Genomic DNA, 25,837 nt, shown 5'->3' with positions numbered 1-25,837 from the left:
GTTAAAGACAAGAGCAAATTTCTAGATAAAGGACCTCTACTTGTATAACTCATAAACGCCTCATAAGGAATGTCCCTTTGACGGTTTATGATTTGTTACAATAGGAAAGAAAAATTATCTTGATTAGTTGAAAGCAGCGTACATGCACTTTTTTTTTTCCCCCAATGTGGTTATTTCAGAAGCAAAAACTTTAAAGAGCCACCAACCCTCTGAAACACTATCATCAAAATGGCTGGCCGGAGCAAAAATACAATACTTTCTCTGAAGCTCTCAGGCTTGCTGCTAACACCTGAGCTTCCAGGTGGCTCTACTTGAAAGGAAACACGCCACTTCCCTCTTCAGTGGTGACTACTATCTCCAATAGTGGGTCAGAGGTGAACAGGGTGCTTTGAAGCTCGGTTTTATAATTTTGAAAAACTGGATTATGTGCACTGACAAGTTCCCAATTTAGTCTGATAGAAACAGAAAAATGACCTGCTTCTCCCCTCCTTTAACAAGTACATTCATTCAATGAACATGCAGAACATTTAATCTTTCTTTTGGAATCTTATTTAAATTAAAATATTTTTTTCTTGGCTTATATTGAAACTTTGAAAATAACCTTTACTATATACTTGAGGGAGATCAGAAAAAGCCATTTTTAAAAGGGCAGTCACTAACAAGTGATTTTTTCCCCCTTTACCTTGGGTATAAATTCAGAGTCTAAAAGACATAACAGCACCACATTTTAATGCACCAAAACTATTTTGATACAACTGCACTTCTGAAGTATAAAATAAGTAGCAAAAAACAAGGACGTAATGTTTTCCTGTGCTAGGGAATGACTAAAAAAATGACTGACTAAAATACAATATTATATAGTCAGAACTCATCTGGCATATGACATTTAGTTCAGAAATTCAGATTTAAGAAATATATAGAGAAATTCAAGTTTCCTAATAAGTAAGAATTCAAAACCACATAATGTAATAGCTACAACTGGAGAAAATGGAAACACACACTCTGGAAATTGAAAGAGCTCCCAGGTATAATACTCTATGGGACACTATATAAAATGGTGATTGGATTTGTTTTGAGCTTCCTTGGGTTACAAATTGGTAGGCAGATAACACACACACACACACACACACACACACACACACACACACACACACACACACACACTCTTTTCTAATAGGAAAGTTTGTCCAAATATGAATTGGAATTCCTGTCTGAATGAGTCTCACAATAGTGCAAGTCATATAAGGTAAACCAAAATGAAGGATGCTGGAGAAAAGACTAGGAGTTTAAACTAGGATATTGGGGCCTCGCCAAAGTTCTAAATCCGTGCATTTCTTTTTTTTTTTAATATACATTTTATTGATTTATTATTGGATAGAGACAGCCAGAAATTGAGAAAGGGAAGAGGAGCTAGAGAGGGAGAGAGACAGACAAAGAGACACCTGCATCCCTGCTTCACCACTCGTAAAGCCTCCCCACCTACAGGTGGGGACCAGGGTCTTGAACCCGGGTCCTTAAGCACTGTAATGTGTGTGCTGAACCAGGTGCGCCACCGCCTGGCCCCGAGTCCGTGCACTTCTAGTATGAGCTATATCTGCAGCAACAAGAGTTCAGAGGCTGATAAAAAGAGAGACTTGGAGAAAAATACATATCAACATATAATTAATGACTTTAGAAAAGAAGACAGATTTATGCGACTAAGATATAGTTTATCATTTTCTTTATGGAGTATTAGGAAGTAGGTAAATATAATCAAGGTGATCAAAATGAATTGTCAAAAACAGAATGTAGTAAGAAGCATCTAGAAAACTATTCAAGAAAAATCAGTGGCCCTCTTTCTCTAGTTTGCGACACTGGTTTGAGTTCAAAGTTTTCAACTTTGTGATGGTCCAAGAGTTAATAGTCATTCAGTAGAAACCGTTTCTCAATTGTTGAAATTTGATCTTGCCCTAGGTTACCAATACTAGTACGATATTGACTCATGATGCTTAGCAGTCGTCCTATGCTGTAGCTCTCTTAACCACATGACCACATAGCTAAAAAGCAAACCAACAAACAAAATCAATGCTGGAAATCAGTCAGCGAAATGGCTCACTTGGGTCTGTGCTGCTTTGCCATGTCTGTGACTCGGGTTTGAGTGCGGCCCTACCACACTAAAGGAAGCTTGGTGCGGTGCTCTCTTCCACTTTCTCTCTGTCTCTCTCTACCTCTATCTAGAAGCATGCTCTGTAGTGGACTCTGTTTCTCTCTCTTTTTTTTTTTTTTTTTTTTTTTTTAATATATTGGGTTTTTACATACAATCATGTCTTCAAAATGCCCATCCTGCTTCTGGAAAGGAAAGAAAGGCAATCATTCTTGAGGTGGAACTTAAGATGTACCACTCCCTGCAGTGTAACTGCATGTGCTCAGCCCCTTTAAAGTTGCTTTAGCATGATGTTTAAGTAAGTCGTGTGTGTGTGTGTGTTTTGGTAAGTTTAGTATATTAAATGCAATTTCTTACTTCCAATATTTTATACTTATGTTCAATTTATCATATATAGCCAGAATATAAAGTGAGAAAAATTATATTGGGAAAGAACAATGATTTCCATTATGCCAAATAAAAGCAAACTTTTGTTTTTTTTGCTTACAAGTTTATTGCTGGGCACTAGAATCCACTGCTTGTGGTAGCCATGTTTTCTTAATTGGTTAGGACAGAAAGAAATTGAGACAAGTGGGGAGATAGAGAGGGAGAGAGAGAGAGAGAGACATCTGCAGACCTACTTCACTGTTTGTGAAGTGATTCACCTGCAGGTGGGGAGCCAGGGGCTTGAACCAGGATCCTTGTGCAGGTCCTTGTGGTCACTAATCTTAATAATAAATATTAGTAAGAATTAATCCAGTAGTAATAAAAATAAAATCTTTTCAATGAATCTAAACCTTCCAAGTATTACAAGGGTAATGGCAATGTTATGTGGGAGTAGTTCATAAGATAGACAAAGATAGACACCTGCAGACCTATTTCACTGCTCACAATGTACCCCTGTTACAGGTGGAGAGCAGGGATCCTTGCACATGTCTTTGCACATAGTACTGTGTGCACTTAGCTGGATATGCCACTGCCTAACTGTGAATACAAGGATGATGATAACTTTCAAGGCATACATATAGTTAATAAAACCACATAAACATCTTTGAGAAATCATTCTCATAAGTTTAGTGTATGGAATGCATTATGACATGTAGGAGAGGGCAGAATTCTGAGCTCTAAATCAGTTCTTAATCACCATGCTTCTTGTGCAATCCATGTTCTCAGAGACTATAGGATCAGATCTCCATATGTGATCAAATGTAAGCAAAATTTACTCCTAAACAGTCCTTCTGAAAGTGATTCTATTTATTTCAATCTGCTACTGAAAATGAAGACTGGGAATCGGGCTGTAGCACAGCGGGTTAAGCGCAAGTGGTGCAAAGCACAAGGACCGGCATAAGGATCCCGGTTCGAACCCCGGTACCCACCTGCAGGGGAGTCGCTTCACAGGCGGTGAAGCAGGTCTGCAGGTGTCTGTCTTTCTCTCCCCTCTCTGTCTTCCCCTCCTCTCTCCATTTCTCTCTGTCCTATCCAACAACAACTACAACAATAATAACTACAACAATAAAACAACAAGGGCAACAAAAGGGAATAAATAAATAAAATTAAATTAAAAGTTTAAAAAAAAAAAGAAAATGAAGACTATTATCAAATGTCCTTCAAAGGTAATGGTTAAAAAAAAAAAAAAAAAACTAAACAATTCCACTTATTTCCCTTTAGCTACTTTCTTTGTTATACAAAGAAACTTTTAAAGAAATGAATTAAAAGTTCTGATTTTAAGATTGGTTGGGGTCGTCATACAGTAGAAGAGAGAAGAGTTCCTACAGTGGTTTAGGAAAATGTCAGGTGGTGGTGGGTGTGGTGTTCAGGCACCTGTCATGAAGAAATCAAAAACTGTAGAGCTGACAACTGTCATGTAAATCATTATCCCCCCGCAAAAAAAAGTAATGAAAAGTAAAGAGTATGACAGAATAGAAAAGAAAAAAAGAATATTAGAGATCACTAAAAAAGGGATGGGATTGAGTGGGGAGGGAAGGTCCCACCAAACCAGCTCATCTGGATACAGCACTGCTTCAACAAGTGTGCGCCTGTTGGTCAGTACTCCAGGTCCCCTGCATTGCTTGAGGCTGTGGGCTATTTACACAATAATTGTTTTGCCTGAGACCTGCCCTGCCTGCAGGGCACTGGTTTAATCCCCACTGGTTAGATGGAAGCTGGCTACCTTCGAGCTCTTTTCTTCTCTCTACCCCCTCTCCTGGCCATTTCCTTTTCCGACCTGCCACGTCTGTTTCAAGGGAGATGAAGGAGTTTTCTCTGATCAATAAAGGCATTGCATTGCTTCCAACTCAGCCACGAGTTCCTCGTCTCTCTCTGGTGAAGCTAGACTGGCATCCGAACAGGTACCCGAACAGGGACAATGCAGGGGACCTGGTGTAATGACTAACATGCACCAAGTTTTGAGCCCATCCCCAAGCACAATAAAGGACGTTTCACTGCTGTTGGTTCTTTCTCACTCTATCTTTATCTGAAAAAAAAAAAAAATCAACTTAGAGCAATGAAGGCCCAGTTATGGCCAAAACTAAAAAGAGGAAAGAAAGGAAGAAAAGATAAGAAAAGAAAATGGGGTGGATCATAAAGTATTCCTACTTGTATTTGTTTATGGATTCATACTGATCATACCTTATGATGCAGTGATTCCACTACTAAGCATTTATCTAAAAGATATAATAACACTGTGATGTCAATCATTATCTCACCCCCCCCCAAAAAAAGTGATAAAAATTAAGGAGGACCACAGAATTAAAAAATTAATAAAATGGAGGGAATTATAACAAGTGAAATAAATCAGAAAAGGAATGGACAAACACTAGATTATCACGATTATTTCTGGGACACAAGAAACAAAATAATGAAAAATACAGGGTGAGCCATAAATAGATCCATAGTCTGTCTATGATCTGAAGTTCCTGAAGGAGGAGGGGCTAAAAGTAGGAGGCAGTGGTCTATGGTGATGGGAGATGGCAAACCGGCAGTGGCTAAAGTGTGCTGACAAATATTTGGGGGGGATGTGGAATCGTAGCCCTAAGACAAGTATAGTCTTGTAAAAATATTTCAATAAAAATAATTCTGCACATATTGGAGTCCCACTTTCAGTCAGTGGACTTGAAATGGTAAGACTTAAACCTTGAAATAACTTTGGGCCCAGGCTTGGTATGAAATCTCTTTTTAGATGTCTTTGGATCTCATATTTCTATCACTTATTATCAGGAAAATATCAAGCTATGAAATAATCACACCGAATAACCTTAAGTATGAAAGGTTCTACAAGAGCTGCTATGTCTATTTTTTCCTGAGCTATTATTAGTATTCATCTATTTAGAATATAACTGCCATAGGTTATAGCTTAGCACTGAATGATCTACATGTCTGGATCATAAACCAAATTTGCATTTGTGAAAGTTTACACTAGGATAAACTGTGAAGAGTAAACTGGTTGATAAACTGAGTATATTTGATTCAGTCATCTCCCCAACTTAACCTGGCTTACAGTTAATTATATACCTCCTGTTGTGACTTATTATTTAGTAGATTTGACCTGGGAAACTGATTTGTTTTGCTGTTCTTAAATTTCTGGAAAATTACTTAGGAGGAAATTTTAGGAACAGGGAGAAAGCACAGTTCTCATTAAGACATGTAGTGGAGGACTTCATGAGACTTTTCTTCTCTAACTTTTAAAACAGCTCTTACTGAAGTTAAAGTGAAGCCTCTAGCCCTAGCAGGACTCCAGTCCTCATCACATTCGATGTTCTTTATCCTTTCCCAGGTTTGCGATCAAAATACTTACGCATTCCAACACGTTTTCCCTTAGTAAAACACTTGCTGTCTTTACTTTCTTGTTCCTTTCATTTTATCATCCCTTTCTTAAACCATCTGAATCATAACTTTACTCCAGCAACACGCTTTTCAACTCGAATGAATGCCTACTGGTTCCAGTCACTCAACAACTCTCAACCCTTATCTAACTTGAGTTTGCAGATGGCAGCCAGCAATTGGTTGGACACTACCTTATTAACTTCTACACATTACTTTCAGACTTGAATGCCTTCCTATTTTACCTGCAGATCCTTTCTTATCTCCTTGTTTTTTCTGTTCTTCTCTCTGAATTCTTCAGGTAAAACTAACTCTGAGCACAGCAATCAGACCAGATCTTTCTTCACCTTAACTCTTCAGTTGATCTGGTATAATCTGAAAGGTTAGCATACCTCTTCTAAATAGGTAACTTGTACTATTAAATACATTCTTAATCCTTTCAAGGCTGAATTCCAGACTCAGACACTTAACTGCATCCTCAACTACATCTCTATTTATATGCCAAACAAGATATCTCAAAGTTAAGATACCCAACAATGTTTGCTCGATTTCCTACCAAACCCCTTCCTTCCACTTGCTCACAGTTCTGTAAGAGATCACATGTTTCTTTTTTAATTTTTTAAAATTTTACTTATTTACTTATTTATTATTGGATAGAGACAGAGGAATTGAGAAGGGAGGAGGAGACAGAGAGGGAAAGAGACAGAGAGACACCTGCAGCTCTACTTCACCACTCGTGAAGCTTTCCTCCCTGCAGGTGGGGACCAGGGGCTTGAACCTAGGTCCTTGAGCACTATAATGTGTGCTCTTAACCAGGTGTGCCACCACTTGGTCCCTACATGTGTTTCATATCCAGATGCTATACTGGTCATTTACTCATCTACTGATGAAAATCATAGACATAATATCTTCTCCTGATATGCAAACTCATCGCTCTGCATGGTATATCAATTCCACTTTCAAATGGTATTCAGTTTTTCATTTAACAAATCCTTGCAGTCCTTGAACCTACCACTCTTTGAAAAATGGGGAGGAGGTTCTGTGGAGAAAACAAAGAGAAGCAGAAAGACATCTGGACAAATCCTTGGTAAGCTAGTGGAAGAAGACTACCACAGTGCTTGGTCTAAATAATTATAAATCCTGAAGCAAGTTGTGCCTCTGTTTTCTGCTTAAAGAAATAAAAGTACAGAAGTTGCATGTCTTCAAAATGTACATTCCAAGACTTACAAAGTAGCTCACTTGGATAGTGTACTGTTTTACCACCTGCACAGCCCAGGTTTGAGTTCAGCCTCTACAACACTGAAGGGACATTGAGTGCTGTGGTTTCTTTCCCTCTCTGGCTCTGCCTCTTGCACTCTCTCCTTCCCACTCCTGTGCTCTCTCTCATTCTTTTGTGCCCTCTCGTTCTTGCTCTCTATCTCGCTTTTGCTGTCTCTCTTCCTATCAGAAATAGTTAGCCAGGGATGAGAAATTCCTGGGAAATGATGAAAATGGTAACTTCTATCTTGGTACATCTTAGTAGGGAACTGAAAGTTGTAGGAGAGGTGAATATAAAATCCTTCAATAAAAGATGACATGCCCCACTTATATTGGATTGTCGGAAAAGTCACGACACCATTTTGCATGGAAAAACAGACCATGGGTTGTCTTGAAACCCCAGTAGTATCTCAGACTGAACTAGTAGAACTTAAATGCTCAAACAAGTCTATTCTAATACCATTTCTTAACTATTACTCATCATTGTCATTCTACCTTTACTAGTTACACTATTAGTGTTTGTTTTTTCCATTTTCCTCTAAGAACACAAAGCTTAAGCAGTACTTCTTAGAAGAATGTGGCACTATCATTAATAATTTCATAATATAGAACATAAAAAAATCACAGAAAGGAGTATATGCTAAAGGCTAAAGGAAAAAACAGCTAAGCCGTGACAATTAAAAAACAAAATACCAAAATAACTCCATATTTTATAGATTATCAAGAACAAATGAAGGCTAAAATGATCCTGGAGTTGGTGTATTACACCAAAGTAAAAGACTCTGGGGTGGGTGGGAGATACAGGTCCGGGAAAAAGATGACAGAGACCTAGTGGGGGTTGTCTTGTTATGTGGAAAGCTAAGAAATGTTATGCATGTACAAACAATTGTATTTACTGGTGACTGTAAAACACTAATCCTTCAATAAAGGGGGAAAAACCCATGGAGATTAAAAAAAAAAAAATCTAGTCACGAGTGAACAACCTTGAATGTTTGGTTTCAGACTGGTGAAGTTAAGAAGACATCTTTCTCATGTGAATTGAATCTAAGTAGTTTATAAGCAGCTAAGCAAGAAAAACACCGCAGACAGAAGGCAAAGTCTCCATAGAGTGTCCCTTGTATGAGAAGAGCCAGAGTGGGTTAGAAAATAAAACAGGTTTAGGAAGCTACTCTCTCCCCTGATCCAGCCTGCTGGTCCTTTTTCCAGCCATGACATCATCTCCCCAGATAATAACTTGGATCCACCTGCATAAACAGATGTCAGGCTCCAAAAAAAAAAAAAAAAAAAACCAAAAAACTAGTATAGTCATGGGCCCTTTTGTTCTGTGGATATTTTTTGTGTAACATGGATGCCAGTTCAAACCTTGCCCCCTACCCCCACCGCCGCACCTGCAGGGTGGTCTCTTCACATGTAATGAAGCATGTCTTCAGATGTCTATCTTTCTCTCTCCCTATCTTCCCCTTTCCTCTCCTCTCAATTTCTCGCTGTCCTATCTGAAAATTGGAAAAATGGCCACCAGGAGCAGTAATGAGGGCATCGAGCCCCAGAAATATACCTGGAGGCAAAAGCAGGAAGGAAGGAAGGAAGGAAGGAAGGAAGGAAGGAAGGAAGGAAGGAAGGAAGGAAGGAAGGAAATAAGGAAGGAAGGAAGGAAATAAGGAAGGAAGGAAGGAAATAAGGAAGGAAGGAAGGAAATAAGGAAGGAAGGAAGGAAATAAGGAAGGAAGGAAGGAAGGAAGGAAGGGAAGGAAAGGAAAGGAAAGAGAAAAGAAAAAAAATGCAGGGCCTGGGTGGTACTGCACCCGGTAGAGCACACCAGTAAACAGCATACAAGGACCTGGGTTTAAGCTCCCAGTTAACCCCCTACAAGGGTCTGGTGTGGGTGTGGGTGGTCAAGCTCGGGAGTAGTGAGGCATTGCTACGGATCTCTGTCTCTCTATCCTACTTTATTTCCATTTCCTCCTAATTTCTCTGTTTTTATCCAAAATAAATAAATAAATAACAAAATATAAAAATTAAATCAATGCCTAAGACTAGGGCAAGTTAAAATGATACCAGAGCCACAGCCCCTAAAATTTACAAGTCACATTAAGATATATTAAGATACGTATAATCTCTTCGAAGTTCATGAAAGTGCCTCAAGGCCAAAGAAACTTGAGAAGTTGAGTCTTGTAGTACAGAACCAGCTAATTAAAGACTACACGAATTTAAATATAAAGAAATGCACTGCACTTAACTTAATTCAAGGTTTTCCAATAGTATTTGAATCCTGAACATTTTTCATCAGACACATATTGATATCCTGCTGAATTTTTCTCCTTGGTGGATTATTTTCCAAGACAGGAACAAAGGCCTGTGATAAGCCTGGAAACCATTGTTACATTCACGAATTAAATGAAACACGGTGTGCTCTGCTTAGAAATAAAAGTACCTAAAATATAAAAAAAATGATTGCTTTATACAGATAATTGGCTTCAATTTTATGCAGACATTTTATATTCTACAGTCTGGCAGGTTTCCAGGTACTGTGCTGAAGATGTGGGTCACAGGATATACATACTTATTCATGAATAAGAGAAAACACAGGAATATTCCTTCATTAATGTATCCCTTCAATAAGCGGTGTTTCTATGAGTCTTGCTTGGTGTAGAAAAGTACATTAAACAACAATAATGTTTGCATGTCTGAGGATGCAGGTCCCATGATACAATGAATGCAAGAGTTGAGCAATGTTCTGGTTTCTCTCATATAGATAGAGAAGTCTTTATTTGTACTTTATTTTAAAAATGATTCTGATTGCAGATTAATAGTTTACAGTGCAGTTGCTGAAGTCTGGGGACAATTTCTTATCTCCTCATACAAGTTATTTGCAGAATACTCAGCAAAAATTTAGCCCTTTTCCATCATCAGGCAACAGGACCTTCAATTGCTCAGCAACAGGACCTTCAATTGCTCAGCAAATAGCTGATAGTTCCCATCAGCTATTTTTTTCCCTTTCTTTTCCCCTTTCTTTTTTTTATTTCTTATAAAAATAAAGGAGCTTTGAGAGAGAAAGAAGGAGTCAGGCAGTAGCCAGCACAAGGATCCAGGTTCTACTTGACTACATTATTCTGGATGTTTGGTGGGATCTGACACTCTCATAAAGTGAAGTCACATGTTGGAGACCAGAAAAACCCCAAGCCCCCCAAGCATTATATATACTTCCCACTTGTATTTCTTGGTTGAGTTTTGTGTGTGGCAGGCGGACCCTTTAGACACTAACTTGTTCACCCCAGGTTGCCAAGAGCAACATCTGGTCTGCTTCTCGTAGTCACCAGCCCAGTTGCTGATTTGAGTCCTGATCTGATTCTATACTAAATGTCGGAAATTCCAGGTTCAAATTTTCCAAAATATTCTATATTTGAGAGTACCAAACACTTACACTTATCACTATGCAAGGTCTGCACAATTGCCTTGTGACATGTAAATAATGCCATTAGGATCTCTTTATATATGAAGCCTGCATTCAAGTGTTCAGGTGTTTAATAGAAGATTAGGAAGATAAAGATCACCCAACTCTAAAGCCACCTGGCTTTATCTTTTATCAGATACTTAAAATCTTAATTATATGTGAAGTATTATTTGTACTATCATTTGACTAGAAACTACTTCTGTTAACTTTCTTCATTGAATTTAGTTATAAAAATAGAGAGGAACAAAGTAGTCCACATAAATAAAATCTTCACAGCAATCCTCATTAAAAATTGTTGACAGATAATTTCAACTTAATCCTTAAGACAACATATGAAAAATTTAACATTTGAATGGAAATAATTTGAAATTGCATTTCGCCTTTTCATGGAGTCTTAAAAAGAAAATTCTGAGCATAGCTTAAAAAAAAACAGAAAAAAAACAAACAAAAAACTCAAAGTCATTGATGTTTAGGGAAATTCAAATAGATTCAACAATGAGATGCCACTCTACACCTAGGAGAATGTCACAAGGACCAACTACCAGAGAGGCTGTGGGGGAAAAAGGAACTCTCCTACTCTTACTGGTGGGGAGATAAATTGGCCTGAATCCTATGAAAAATGTCTACAGATGCATCAGGACTCTAAAATCAACCTACCTCATAACCCAACACCCCTTTCCTAGAGATTTACCACAGCAGACAGACCAAAGATCTGAAAAGATCTATGCACATCAATGCTCATAGCAGAACTGCTTAGAAATAGCCCAGGCTTGGAAGGAACCAAGATGTTCAACAACACCACTGAGCTTGTCTGGAACAGCCTGAAAGCAGAGAAGTTTCTCTTCCAATTGCCCATTATAGACGGCAACACTGAATGCTTCTCTTAAGTGCCTTGGGATATGGAACTGTTAGTTGTATTCACATACTTTGACTGACAAATAAGATCCTTTCACACAGATGTTAGAAACTTACTTCTAGAAAGGGAATGGGAAAAAAAAAATAGAAATGGGATATTTCTAGCTGCATTTCAGATGTAACTATCCAAACTAGCAGATATACTCGTGTCAGTACCTAAATGGAGGTCAAGTAAACCGATGCTAGATTATTAGAGTGTTAATATTATAATACTGTATTATATATAATAATTATTATAATTACACTATGTAATGATATATTGATATTACTATATTATTACTATTAAATCATGACCATTAACAATAACACTTTGTCAAAAAGATAAGCATGAAGAGCAAGGGCTAGTGTTAAATGCTGTTGCATACCGAGCAAGTAAATATAAGCATAAAAGTATATGGGCCTGGTCGCGGCCCACCAGGGCAAGTACACATGTTATCAGCAGGCACAGAAACCTGAAATCAAGCCCTAGTCCCCACCTGCAGGGGAAGATTCATGAGTGCTGAAGCAGCACTGCAGTGTCTCTCTCCCTCCTTGCTGCCCCCTTCCCTCTCAGCATGCCTCGATCAATAATAATAATAATGAGGAAAAGAAAGAGGAAGAGGAGGAGAAGCCACCAGGAATGGTGGATTCACAGTGTGGGCACAAAGTCCCAGCACTAACTCAATAATAGATACAGTTTTCAAAGACTGAGAAGAAAATATGCCTGTAAGAACTAACCAGTTCTTCCTATCTGAGCTAATCTAGACTATTGTAATAGTCTACAACAGCTTAGTTATAATACTAAAATATTATTAACATTATCTAACTCTTTTATTGTAAAAGACTAGAGTTTGATTTAGAATATTCTCTGACAAATTTATCTGCTTTGTTTCCCCCCAAACAGAACACCATAAAACAAAGTCCTAAGAAACAGATCAGATGGTTCTTGGTCATAAACAGTGTAGTTAATTCTCAACTTGCTCATAAAAAAGTCTTTGGCATCTGAAAATTGAAAAGACAATACTAAGTAGAGGGATGCTTCACTTACTCTCTACTGGAGAGGAACAAAGTAGTCCACATAAATAAAATCTTCACAGCAATCCTCATTAAAAATTGTTGACAGATAATTTCAACTTAATCCTTAAGACAACATATGAAAAATTTAACATTTGAATGGAAATAATTTGAAATTGCATTTCGCCTTTTCATGGAGTCTTAAAAAGAAAATTCTGAGCATAGCTTAAAGATTTTTAATGATTCATATTCATTATGATAAATTATTACACCACACTGCTTTCTAATGACGCCCAGAGGGACTATTACAGTGTGTGGAGCTGTTTGCTGCCACACCTAAGCTGTCTCACATAGCTGTGCTTTCTGTTCTGCTTCTAACCTTCATGAGTTTACTCCCTCATGCCATTGCCATTGCTCTGGGCAGTAACTTCTTAATACTGTTAGATTTTGATCATGATCAGCCATTTCCACAACTGTTGCTAATTTTGTTGCTCTACCAAGAAACCAGCTTAACCATGCTTTTATAAGAATATGACTCAATAACCAAAAACACATGGCCATGCATTTTGGCTCATGAAAAAAAAAGTTACTTATTTTCGTGCCTACAATTATGTTTCAGAAGACTGGAGTGGGTGGCTAAACTATCTACAAGATAATTGTGACAATGTATGTAAGTGATTGTGGCAAAGACACTTAATAACTACAAGTTAGGTAGTTGGATGAGTGAATCACTAAATCTTCACAACCACTCAAAGAAGTTACAATCTTTTCTTTTTTTTCTTTAATAAAAGGGGAAGTTAAATTAAGAAAGATTAATCATCTGGCTGGAGTTACATACTCATAAATTGGAGAGCCAGAAAGTAAAGTCCCTACCAATTCTCTGTACTGTCTCTAAAAATCAGAAACTATATTTGTATATACATTAACATAGCACCAAAGACTCTCCCTATACTGTGGAGGTCAGATCACACACTTACACATATATTTTAAGAAACTTCTTTCAACTTAGAAGAGAGTTATAAAAAGTGGGTTACTGAATTTTAATTATGGAGGTTTCTTGAATAAGTATACACTTCACTTAGTCTGACTTTAAACGGCAGTCACCTTGTTAATTCATCTGCTACTTAGAATCAAGGCAGTATTGCATAATTCTGCCAAATGATGATGATAATATAGGACTAGTTCAGGTGTTTTTTTTTAATTCCTGCTAATCTATATATAAACTGAGTTAAAAGTGATACTTAACTTATTAAAGTATCACTGTCCACTTTTGTAACTATCCTTATTTTTCTTAACCATTTACTTGACTACATTATTCTGGATGTTTGGTGGGATCTGACACTCTCATAAAGTGAAGTCACATGTTGGAGACCAGAAAAACCCCAAGCCCCCCAAGCATTATATATACTTCCCACTTGTATTTCTTGGTTGAGTTTTGTGTGTGGCAGGCGGACCCTTTAGACACTAACTTGTTCACCCCAGGTTGCCAAGAGCAACATCTGGTCTGCTTCTCGTAGTCACCAGCCCAGTTGCTGATTTGAGTCCTGATCTGATTCTATACTAAATGTCGGAAATTCCAGGTTCAAATTTTCCAAAATATTCTATATTTGAGAGTACCAAACACTTACACTTATCACTATGCAAGGTCTGCACAATTGCCTTGTGACATGTAAATAATGCCATTAGGATCTCTATATATATGAAGCCTGCATTCAAGTGTTCAGGTGTTTAATAGAAGATTAGGAAGATAAAGATCACCCAACTCTAAAGCCACCTGGCTTTATCTTTTATCAGATACTTAAAATCTTAATTATATGTGAAGTATTATTTGTACTATCATTTTGACTAGAAACTACTTCTGTTAACTTTCTTCATTGAATTTAGTTATAAAAATAGAGGTAACCCCACCAATCAATACTTTACAATGTCACCTTCACAGTGACAATGTATGCTGGAGGAAAAATTACAAGTTGCAGAGAAATAGAGACTGCCCTCTTTTATATAAATAAATATCACATAAAAACAGAAAATTATAAACTTAATTCTACATTTTAAATATAAACAATAAACATATCACTTAAATAAAAAAATAAACATCATGCAGCACAGTGATAAGAGCAATGATGACTGGGGCAAACGGACTTGAGGAAATAGTTCATAAAGAAAGTTCTCTCCCCCTCCCCTCTCTCTCTATATATAATATGTATATATATATATATATATATATATATATATATATATATATATATATATATATATATATATATAAAATGCATAAAATGTGTTTAATTAAAAGGTTACAAGAAGGGGCCTGGTAATGGGGTACCTGGTCATGCACACACTACTATGTACAAGGACTTGGGTTCAACCCTCTGCCCCTCACCTGTTGAGAATTTTCAGGAGCAATGAAGCAGGTCTGCAGGTGTCTCTCTTTCTCTCATTCTCTCCACCCCATCAAATAGAAATGGGAAGTGGGGAAGGAAAAATCACCACCAAGAGCTGTGGATGTTGTGCAGACAGTGAGCCTCCGCTGAGGTCCTGCCTACTGACACTTTTCAAGGGAAGATGCGAGGTTGCGCCTTTGTGATAAAGACCATGCTGTAACCATAACGACCCCCCAAAAGAAAATCTATGCCTTCCACCCCCCAAAATGATTACAAGAGTAGCTAACTAAGACCAGATGAATCCACTGGGAGAGATAGTAAGCTTCATTTGCTATCCTTAACCTAGTATTATAAGCAGACATATAAACTTGGAATGGTTGACTAGTATGCTGTTTTTTGTTCCCTAAAGCACTATGAGAAATTGTAAACTACAATTGTCCCTTTAGCTTTATTTTTGCTTCCAATGGGCAGAAGTTTTACTTTTAATATATACATATATATTAGTAATTATAAAATTTTACGCATCTTTACAAATTTTAAGATTTCAGGGAGATAATTTCATACTCATATTATGGTGTGAGCAAGTCACCTCACCCTCCACTAAAACCTATGCCCCTTCCCTCCATCTACTCACCTAGTAACTAGCACAGTTCTCACAAAGTCTGGGAGATAGTTGATTACTTTGTTTTGTTTTGTTTTCTAAGTTCATCTGGTTTAGTCATCTATCCTCCCTCTTTGAGTGAAACTGAACAGTAATCTGATAGTTGTCCTTCACATTTTTATTGACTTCACAGCATAATCACCTCCAATTCCATCCATTTGAACCAAATAATAAAAATTTCACTTTTTATTACAGAATAATATTCCTTTTTTATCTTTTATTTATTTGTTGCATAGTCAGAAATTGAGAGGGAAGGAGGTAATAGAGAGGGAGAGAGACAGAGAGACACCTGCAGCCCTGCTTCACCACTTGTGAAGCTTCCCCCTGCAGGTGGGGACCGGGGGCTCGAACCTGGGTACTTGTGCACTGTAACATGTGCGCTCAACCAGATGCACCACCACGTGCGTGGCCCCCCACAGAATAATATTCTACTGAGTACGTATCTCATAACTTCTTTATCCAGTCATTTGCTAGGCATTTAAGATGCTTTCATATTTTGGCTACTGTAGAGGTTTACATGTCCTTTCTAATTAGTGTTTCTGTGTCCTTTGTTCACATGTCCGAAGGTTGTACTGTGTGATCATAAAGTCTTTCCATTTTTACTTGTTGAAAAACTCTTCAAACTGCTCTGTATAGGGGCTGTACTATCAGTGTTCCGGAGTTCTTTTTCCACTACATCCTGACAAGTGGCATTTTCTGCTTTGATGATTTACCTCATTATCACTCATGGGAGATGGCATCACACTGTAGTATTCATCTGCATTTTCTCTAGTCACAGAATTTATTTTTCATATGTCTGTGGGTTATCTTAGAGAATTGTCTATCACAGTGTTTTGCCCACCTTCTTACTGGGCTGTTTTGTTGTTGCTTTTTTTTTTTTTTAACAGAGATAATTTTAAAGGCTTTAATAATAATAAAAAAAATCGTTAAATTGCAGTAGATATTTTAACCTGGAGGAAGAAAATGAAATATATCTTAATATAAATATTGATTTCATCTTCTATTACTAATGATGAAAGGAAAAAAGAGGGTTGTGTCTGAGTGGTGGGGTATTCAGTTGGGCAAACTATATGCAAGGAACTGAGTTCAAGCCCCCGGGTCCCCACAAGCATAGGGTAAGCTCAGGAGAGGTGAAGCAGCAAAATGCAGATGTCTCTGTTTCTTTTTCACTCCCTGTCTCTCCTTCCATTTCAGTTTTTCGTAGACTGTAGCATACAAATTAAAATAAAAGAAGGAAAAAGGAAATAGACTAAAGTTTCAAATATTTACCATGTAGCTAGACCTCACTATCAAAATTATAGATGAGAAATTCAGAAGTTAGAGAAAAACATGAATAAAAAACACGCATGAGAGTTGATGAATGTGGAGAAAGTTCACAAAAATTAATAATTTTACATTACTTATAAGTATGTATTTCTCCAAAATTATAAGAGAAACTTATAATGTCAGAAGATAATTGGCTCAGAATCTTGTGGGTTATTTATCTACAGGACAGGGCTACAGAAATCATTCAATGAACTCACAAAATCACATTCTATACCTTCAAAACTGCTATACAACCGGAGTTCATATTCTAGAAAACAGACATACTGAAACAAGTTGTTTTGTTAGATGTAGATAAAAACAGGAAAACAATGATTTTTTTTCCCCCACTTCTTTACTTGCTTGTCTAAATAGGTCAAAAACAAAACCCGGATATCATTGTTATAGATTCTATGTAATCCCCAGACTTACAGAGATAATCACTGAATAAGGGCTCTCAACCCTTTTCCACAAGCCTGCATCAATCACTCTCTTGGGCTAAAGAAGCTTATTATAGAGTAATGCACATTTTATAATTTAAAGTAAATTACCGAGTAGAACTGTCCTACTTTAAAGTGAGTTTGGACTTGAGAAGGTAAATGTGATAGGTGAGTAAGTCTTAAATACTCAAGATATTTCCTTTATATCCCTGTGCACCTAAATGCTAAACTTGTGGGGGATAAGCCAGGCAGATAATGCCAGGAACAAAGTTTCACCAAATACTGTAAATCCTTACTCCTGCACTGTGCTCCACATCAATAGAAACCTTTCTACTAGGCTGAATAATCTCATAAACCCTGTGAGAGAAGCTGTATTTCTACTATTCAAACTCAAATCCAGACCGATTAGATTCGATATAGCAACCTTTTTAATCTCTTTTACAGGACAGAATTAGTGTGCGTGGTTTTTGAAGCTAGCCCTGCTACTTCTGAAATGATAGATTTAACCAATTTCTGTAATCAAACTGATATAAAGTTCTCTCTAAACAAGAAAGAGTGACTACAAGAAGAAAATATTTTCTATAAGGCAACAGAAAGACTTCTTATGGGACATCCGTCATTCTCAGAAGTTATCCGTCAATTACCATGAAATTGTGATGTTTTTTATGAAGAATATGAAAAGAAGTTAGTAAGTTTGTTTTAGTTGTCAGACTACTCTCTTTGCAATACTCAGCTATTTACTAAATTTGTGTCTAAAATTTTCTTTTAATCATTTGTCTAAAAAATCATTATAAAGTTTTGATTTTTGTCAAATAAACAGGGCAGACGTTTGTCTGATATTATGCAGTATTTCTTCAGAATGTTAAGCACTCTGATAACTATCCAAAAATGTCTGAAATATATTTTAGTTTTTATGTGCTACATTTATATATTGAAAACATCACCTCCTTAGAAAAATCATTGATCTGTAATTTTAATTGTGTAACTTAAAAGCAAAAAATAGTCAGCCCACTTTAGTAACATATTGATTACACTTAAAATTCATAAACACAAAGAAACTAATTTTAATATAAATATAATCAAAATTTGGTTTAAGTTAAAAACCTCTATGATAAGTATTTTTAATGTTTATATTGACTGTAGTAACTTGGTTAAATAAATATATATGAATAAAAGTAGTTATGATCAATGTCTGTGATTACTCAATTATGAAACATTTTTTCCCAAGTCCCTCTTTATATCTATTATCTTTCAAGAAAATGGGCATGTATATACCCATTTTCCCTGAAGCTAGCCAGGTAATCTTCCCAAAGAACCATAAAATGATTCATTTATATTTATAATTACATATAATTATAATATTATTCATTCTCAACTAGCCTAAGAGAAATTAAACTGAGACAGTTTTCATAGTTGACAAAAAATGTTCCAAGATTCATATCTATGAAGGAGAAGAAGGAAGAGGGAGGAAGAAGAGGAGAAGGAGGAGGAGGAGAAGAAAAATTAGTGACAAAATTATTTATAGTAGTAAAATAATACAATGGAAATATTCTCATGACATTGTCCACTAAACGCTTTGTCTATGGCAGATTTTCTCTTTACAAGCAGCTACTTCAAATTCACTTTCAAAATGTAATTCTATATGCTAGGAAAGTGGTCTTTCTTTTCTATTAGAACCCTCCTGCTCTGCTGGTGGGAATGTAAATTGGTCCAACCTCTGTGGAAAGCAGTCTGGATAACCCTCACAAGGTTAAAAACAGATTTCCCATATGACCCAGTAATTTCTCTCCTAGGGATATACCCAAGGACTCCATAACACACAACCAAAAAGATATGCATACACCTATATTCATAGCAGCACAATTCATAATAGCTAAAACTTGGAATCAAACCAGGTTCCCAACAACAGATGAGTGGCTGAGAAAGCTGTGGTATATATACACAATGGAATACTATGCAGCTATCAAGAACAATGAGTGCACCTTCTCTGACCCATTTTGGATGGAGCTAGAAGTAATTATGTTAAGTGAGCTAAGTAAGAAAGATAAAGATGAGCATGGGATGATCCCACTCATCAACAGAAGTTGAGAAGGAAGAACAGAAAGGGAAACTCAAAGCAGAATGTGACTGAGTTTAGAGTAGGGCACCAGAGTAAAAATCTCTGGGGGGAGGGGAGGGTAGATGTTCAGCTTCACTGGGTGGTGGTGGGGGAGACGGGGAGACACACAGACCTTTGGTGGTGGGAATGGTGTTAATAAACACTCCTATCAACTTACAGTCGTACCCTACATTTCTAGTAGCCGTATGTTCAGGAAATTTCTAAGCATAGATATCTGGTGATATGGCCTAGCACATAAATCTTCAACACTTCCAAAACTAAATTGTATCACTGTGTTATTGTGGCCATTTTTTCCTTTTTAAAAACTAATTTTTCTTTATTGGTAATAGTTTGTTACAAGAGAACAAGAATACAATGTATAGTTTCACACCATACCCACCACCAAAGTTCCAGTGGCCATTTTTTTTTGTTTTTAATTTATCTATTTATTCATGAGACTAATAGGAGAGAGAGAAAGAACCAGACATCACTCTGGTACATGTGCTGATGAGGAATTAAACGTGGGACCTCCTGGTTGAGAATCCACTGCTTCATCCACTGTACCACCCCCAGACCACGCCATTTTTTTCTACAATAAGAGGAGCAATGATTTCACCAACAGCCATGGAGTATTATTTTTTTTTTTGGAGGGAGTGGTTGTTTTTTGTTTGTTGGTTGGTTTTTACTGCTGTTATTAAAATAAAAAACAGAATATAGGGCCAGGGAGATAGCATAATGGTGATGCCGAAAGACTTTCATGCATGAGGCTCTGAAGTCCCATGTTCAATCCCAGACACCACTATAAACCGGATCTGAGCAATGCTCTTATGGAAAATAACTACTATGCCTACTACTGCTACTGCTGTTACTACTGCTGCTACTAAAATAACTAAAGTAGTGGGTAATGCAGCTGCTCTGTCATGCACAGGGTCTAAATTTTTACCTTTCCATTTCCCCCACAGCCACCAGAAGTGTCTCCAGCCCTGTAGTGTCTTTACCTGCCTTAGCTTGTCTGCCTGAAAAGGTCTCCTGGAGTGGTGATACTCTATGACAGAGTATCTCATAACGTATGTCTATGACGGAAAAAAACACAGAAAACCCAGATAATAAGCACTTTGGTCTCTAAAAGAAACTTTCAATAAGTGGAGATAGGAACATACTATCTTCCTGCCTAATGGTTGTCACATTATAAGCCCATGCGCATGTCATATGATTACACAGCTTTGGTATCAAATTATATTTTATATTTTATTTACTTATTGGCTAGAGAGAGGGAGAAATTGAGAAGGGAGATAAAGAGGGGGAGAAAGAGACAGAGACACTTGCAGCACTGCTTCACTGCTTCTGAAGATTTCCACCTAAAGGTGGGGACCAGGAGCTCGAACCCTGGTCCTTAAACATCCTGGATATGTGATACCTTATCTGAGGAAGAAATACTCAGATAAAAAGTACTCATTTGAAGCTTTAATAACAGTGAAGACATAATGACTATTTTATCTCAGCAAATACGCTTGTTTCCTCTTGTGATTTACCAAGTACATTTATAGAATGCCTATATGCAAAACACTTTAAAACAGATCACAGAATTTTTATATTCCTATTTCTCAATCTAGAAATGTTTGAAACTTATGGGTGACAGGTTTGTCAGAGTTCACTTTACCAACTAGAGAAAGGACAACCCAATCTCTGTTATGAACTGTCATTAGTAATTTAGCAGAGTTAAAAAGCAGTTCAGCCAAATAGACAGAAAATTAAAACACAGGCAGCTCCTGATTGGAAATTTATTCATAGCAGGTAATGAAATAGCAGTCAGTATCTCTGGTATTACTCAAGAGTGAGAGATTTAATTCTGATAACTCTGATGATGGCACTGAAATCAGAGACTATAAAAAGTGACAGGTTGTGACATACAGAAATAATGAAATAAGCACCAGCAACATGCCTCTACAGAAACTGATTCTATAAAATATTGATTTTGTTAAATAGTAAATATAAAAATTCCAAAACTTAACACACGATTTCAAAGAGGTTTAGGTCTAAGAGAATTCATGCACCACTTTTACACGACTTTTCAAATGAGCATAATATTAATCACCATGTCAAAGATTAGAGGTGAAAAATATCTGAAATTTGAAAATAGAAATGGTAACTTCAGGGGCTGGATGGTACCACACCTGGTTGAATGCACATGTTACCATGTGCAAGGACCAAGAATCAAGCCCTCTAGCCCCACCTACAGGGGGAAAGGTTCGCAAATGGTGGAGTACTGATGCGGTTGTGTCTCTTGTCTTGCTTCCTCTCTATCTTCCCCATCCCTATAGGTTCTCCTATCTTTATCCAATAAATAAACAGATAAATCAATCAATCAATTAATCAATAAAATATTTTAAGGTAATGTAGGTCCTGATTCCATCTGGATAAAGAACAAACCCAAATTTCCAAGTAGAGCAGCTGTACTACGTATGAAAGGTTTATAATGGAGGTTGGAATGTTCATGTGTTTATGGGAGTTGAAGAGATACTTATTGAAAGCACTCATGCAAAGTGTGTTCTTTACATTTTCAAGTATGAACTCTGTTTTGATGTTACATGTAATCTTATATTTTCAATTTATTATCAGTGTTACAATTACTCTTATAAAAAAAACACATTTTTGATTTTCCAGTTCAGACATAACGCATCCACAGAAATAGTGCTAAGAAAGATAGTATTTCCAAATAGGTATTTCAGTATGCTCTTTTGAATTATGGCATTGCATATTCATCATGTGTGGTCAAAATTAAGTCAGAATTTTAAAACAGGGCTCCAAAATTATGCAGGCTTCATGTCTCTGGTCACTTGAATCTGTGACTGTTTGGCTATAAGTTGGTATTGAAAGGAACACTGCATCATTTTCCAGACCCAAACCATGAGGAATGACAGTATTTTGAAACAGTCTTGTGAGGAAGTTCTAGAACTGTAAGGGGAGAAGTCAAACCCTACAATTCATAGTGTGGCTGAGTTCCTAGGTCACTGACCATCAGCGACAACAATCAAGCGATGTGAGTGAAACACCTTGAAAGTAGAAGCACCAATCCCAGTTTGAACCTTGCTAGATCACAGAACCTGAAGAACAGAGCCTTCTCGGCTTGCTTGTGCCTGTGGCAGAATAGGATAAAGGTTGGGAGTAGGATAAAGTACCACTGATTGTCTAAAGTTTCTAAATTTTGAACTGGCTTGTAGAAAAAAAAGCAACAGACAACTGAAAAAGTAATAGAGTATTGGAACCAAGAGCTTGCATAGATGAGACCCCACAAGTGCTAATTCCTTGGATCCAAATATGCTGGAAGAGAGCAGTACTCCCATGATTACAATTTTTCTCTAATATTCACTCTCTTTTCATAAGATAACTAAGTATGTAATTTTAAAAGGATAGTCATTTTAAAATGGCTTTAGGAATATACCAAAACAATGCCAAATTATAATGCTTTAACTGATTAAATAAAAGGAAACATGTAAAAGAAATGTTGCATTAATTACATTAAGCTAATATAAAGTTTATCAATACAATTTTAAATAATTGTGTTTCTATATCAATATGATTTTATTATAAATTGCAAAAAGTATTGAGAAAATAAATATTAGAGTAAAAAGTCTTTATTCTTTTATATACTAAAAATAAGCAGGAGAGAGTGATTTTGGTTTAAACAAAAGCAACTACTGATAGGTGTTATAATTACTGAAAATATCCTAATTACTATAATAAAAATTGCTTTTTGAAAAGTGATGTGTTATCACTATTTTAGAATAGTTGACAACTAACAGACAGACACAGAAAAATGTTATGTTGTATATCTTGAAGAACTGTAAGAAATATTTTCCTTAAGAAATAATTTCCTTTCATAGTATTCTCTAATTCCATGCCAGGTGGTTCACTTCCTAACAAAGCCCCAAAACCTAGATATACACCAGGTTCCATGAGATAGAGCATATGTTCACACGTATCCATAAACTAGTGCAAAATATATAGCTGAAAGCAGTAGTACACTAGAGTTTGCAGTGAGTACCCCTCCAACACTTCATCTCCACTATTCCAGCCTTTGGGTCCATGATTCTTCAACAATTTGTTTGGCTTTGTATGTTAACTCTCTTTTCAGCCACCAGGTTCCAGATGCCATCAGGATGCCGGCCAGGCTTCCCTGGACTGAAGACCCCACCAATGTGTCCTGGAGCTCCGCTTCCCCAGAGACCCACCCTACTAGGGAAAGAGAGAGGCAGACTGGGAGTATGGACCGACCAGTCAACGCCCATGTTCAGCAGGGAAGCAATTACAGAAGCCAGACCTTCCACCTTCTGCAACCCACAATGACCCTGGGTCCATACTCCCAGAGGGATAGAGAATGGGAAAGTTATTGGGGAGGGGGTGGGATATGGAGATTGGGTGGTGGGAATTGTGTGGAACTGTACCCCCCTTCCTATGATTTTGTTAATGTATCCTTTCTTAAATAAAAAAATAAAAAGTAAAATAAAAAAGAAATATTTCATAAAATAACCATACTAAAATATAAATAACCTAGTAAATGTATTTCTTTTGAAATTATGGTTCTATAGAACAAAAACAGCTCTTCATATAAAAAAGGAACCATTTACGATACTCTAGTAAGGTAAAGTTTCATCTGGTAGGATCAACTCTTATTAATCAAATATGAATCCTAGAATTTAATTATGTCCCTTGCCTACAATCTACTTTAATGGTATTTATTCAGTAATATTGTAAGTGGGGTTATACTGCAAAGTTAGCACAGTTTCAGTCCTTTTCACTTGCTATAAACCTCTAGTATAAAAAGCAATGTTGAAAAAGTGACATAAATACAAAGTAGGTACAGCGGGAATTATATTAGCCACCGAACTCTGCTTCCCTTTATAATGAAAAACTTGAGGACCAGAATGATTAATCGATTCACCAGAGTGAAGCAGCAAGATCTGGAAAGCTGCCACCCACTTCTACCTTTGTGCCTTTTCTCATATATTATGCTACTTCATCCGGCCTGAGTGTTTTTCACATGGATTTGAATGAAAAATCAGGTATGATATTAACAAAAGAGTAAAGCAAAACAACCCCCTCCATATTCAAGTCATATAATTTAAACTGACAAAAATGAAAATTCTCATATATATATATAGATAGAGAGAGAGAGAGAGAGAGAAGGAGCTGGTAAGCATTTCTCAACCATGTCAGTTTCCCAGATTTTTATACATCTATGCATGTATGATGCAACATACAGAAGAAATCCTGGGTGGGGCCGGGTGGTGGCGCACCTGGTTGAGCACGTTACAATGTCAAGAAGCCAGTTATGAGTCCCCAGTCACCACCTGCAGGGGGAAAGCTTCACAAGTGGTAAAGCAGGGCTGCAGGTGTCTCTCTGCCTCTCTGCCTCTCTCCCACTGTTATCACCCCACTTCCCCTCTCAATTTCTGGCTGTCTCTACCCAATAAATAAATAAAGGTGAGAGAGAGAGAGAGAAAGAGAGAGAGAAAGGAAGGGAGGGTAGGAGGGAGGAAGGAAGGAAGGCAAGAAGGAAAAAAAAAAGAAAGGACGGAAGGAAGGAAGGAAGGACGAAAGGGAGGGAGGGAAGGAGGGAGGAATCTTGGAGTCATTCAAAGGTACTTGTTACAAAGTTACTTATACATTAGTTTGACACTCAGCTACTGTCAATATACCTGACAACATATTTTCATTGATGATGAATGGATACAAGATGATAACATTACATACTTTAAAAAATGTTTAGCCTATTATGCTATTCAGAATTGATAATCCTCAAAAACGACTTAGATGGTACAAAAAAGTGAGAGATTTCTTTAGTGGTAACAAACAGTTTAAGCACTCAGTCTTAGCTCTATTTACTATCTATAAGATGGTTATTACCATAGTACTTACCACACGTCCATAGAATCATTATAATGACTAAATGAAATTTGATATAACTAATATCTAAAACACATCATATCTTTCATTATATATCAAATAGTAATAAGTGACAGGTGTGATTACAGCTAAAATGATTTAGCTGCAATTAAAAATCATATTAAGATAAAAGAACGGGGAGTCGGGCTGTAGCGCAGCGGGTTAAGCGCAGGTGGTGCAAAGCACAAGGACCGGCATAAGGATCCCGGTTCGAACCCCGGCTCCCCACCTGCAGGGGAGTCGCTTCACAGGCGGTGAAGCAGGTCTGCAGGTGTCTATCTTTCTCTCCTCCTCTCTGTCTTCCCCTCCTCTCTCCATTTCTCTCTGTCCTATCCAACAACAACAACAATAATAACTACAACAATAAAACAACAAGGGAATAAATAAATAAAATAAATATAAAAAAAAGATAAAAGAACATGAATTTTATTTTTTAAAATAGGCTATTT

At 37.0% G+C, this 25,837-nt stretch overlaps 1 protein-coding gene across 1 annotated transcript in view; it reads right to left on the bottom strand.

Moving 5' to 3' along the window:
- GBE1 (1,4-alpha-glucan branching enzyme 1) overlaps nucleotides 1-25,837 on the bottom strand; it is a 270,582-nt gene that overhangs the window by 112,099 nt on the left and 132,646 nt on the right. The window lies entirely within an intron of this gene.

Source organism: Erinaceus europaeus, chromosome 14 (assembly GCF_950295315.1).
Source record: "Erinaceus europaeus chromosome 14, mEriEur2.1, whole genome shotgun sequence".
NCBI lineage: Eukaryota > Metazoa > Chordata > Mammalia > Eulipotyphla > Erinaceidae > Erinaceus > Erinaceus europaeus.
The sequence above is the reverse complement of the archived record's forward strand: the minus strand, read 5'-3'. Positions and strand labels throughout refer to the sequence as shown.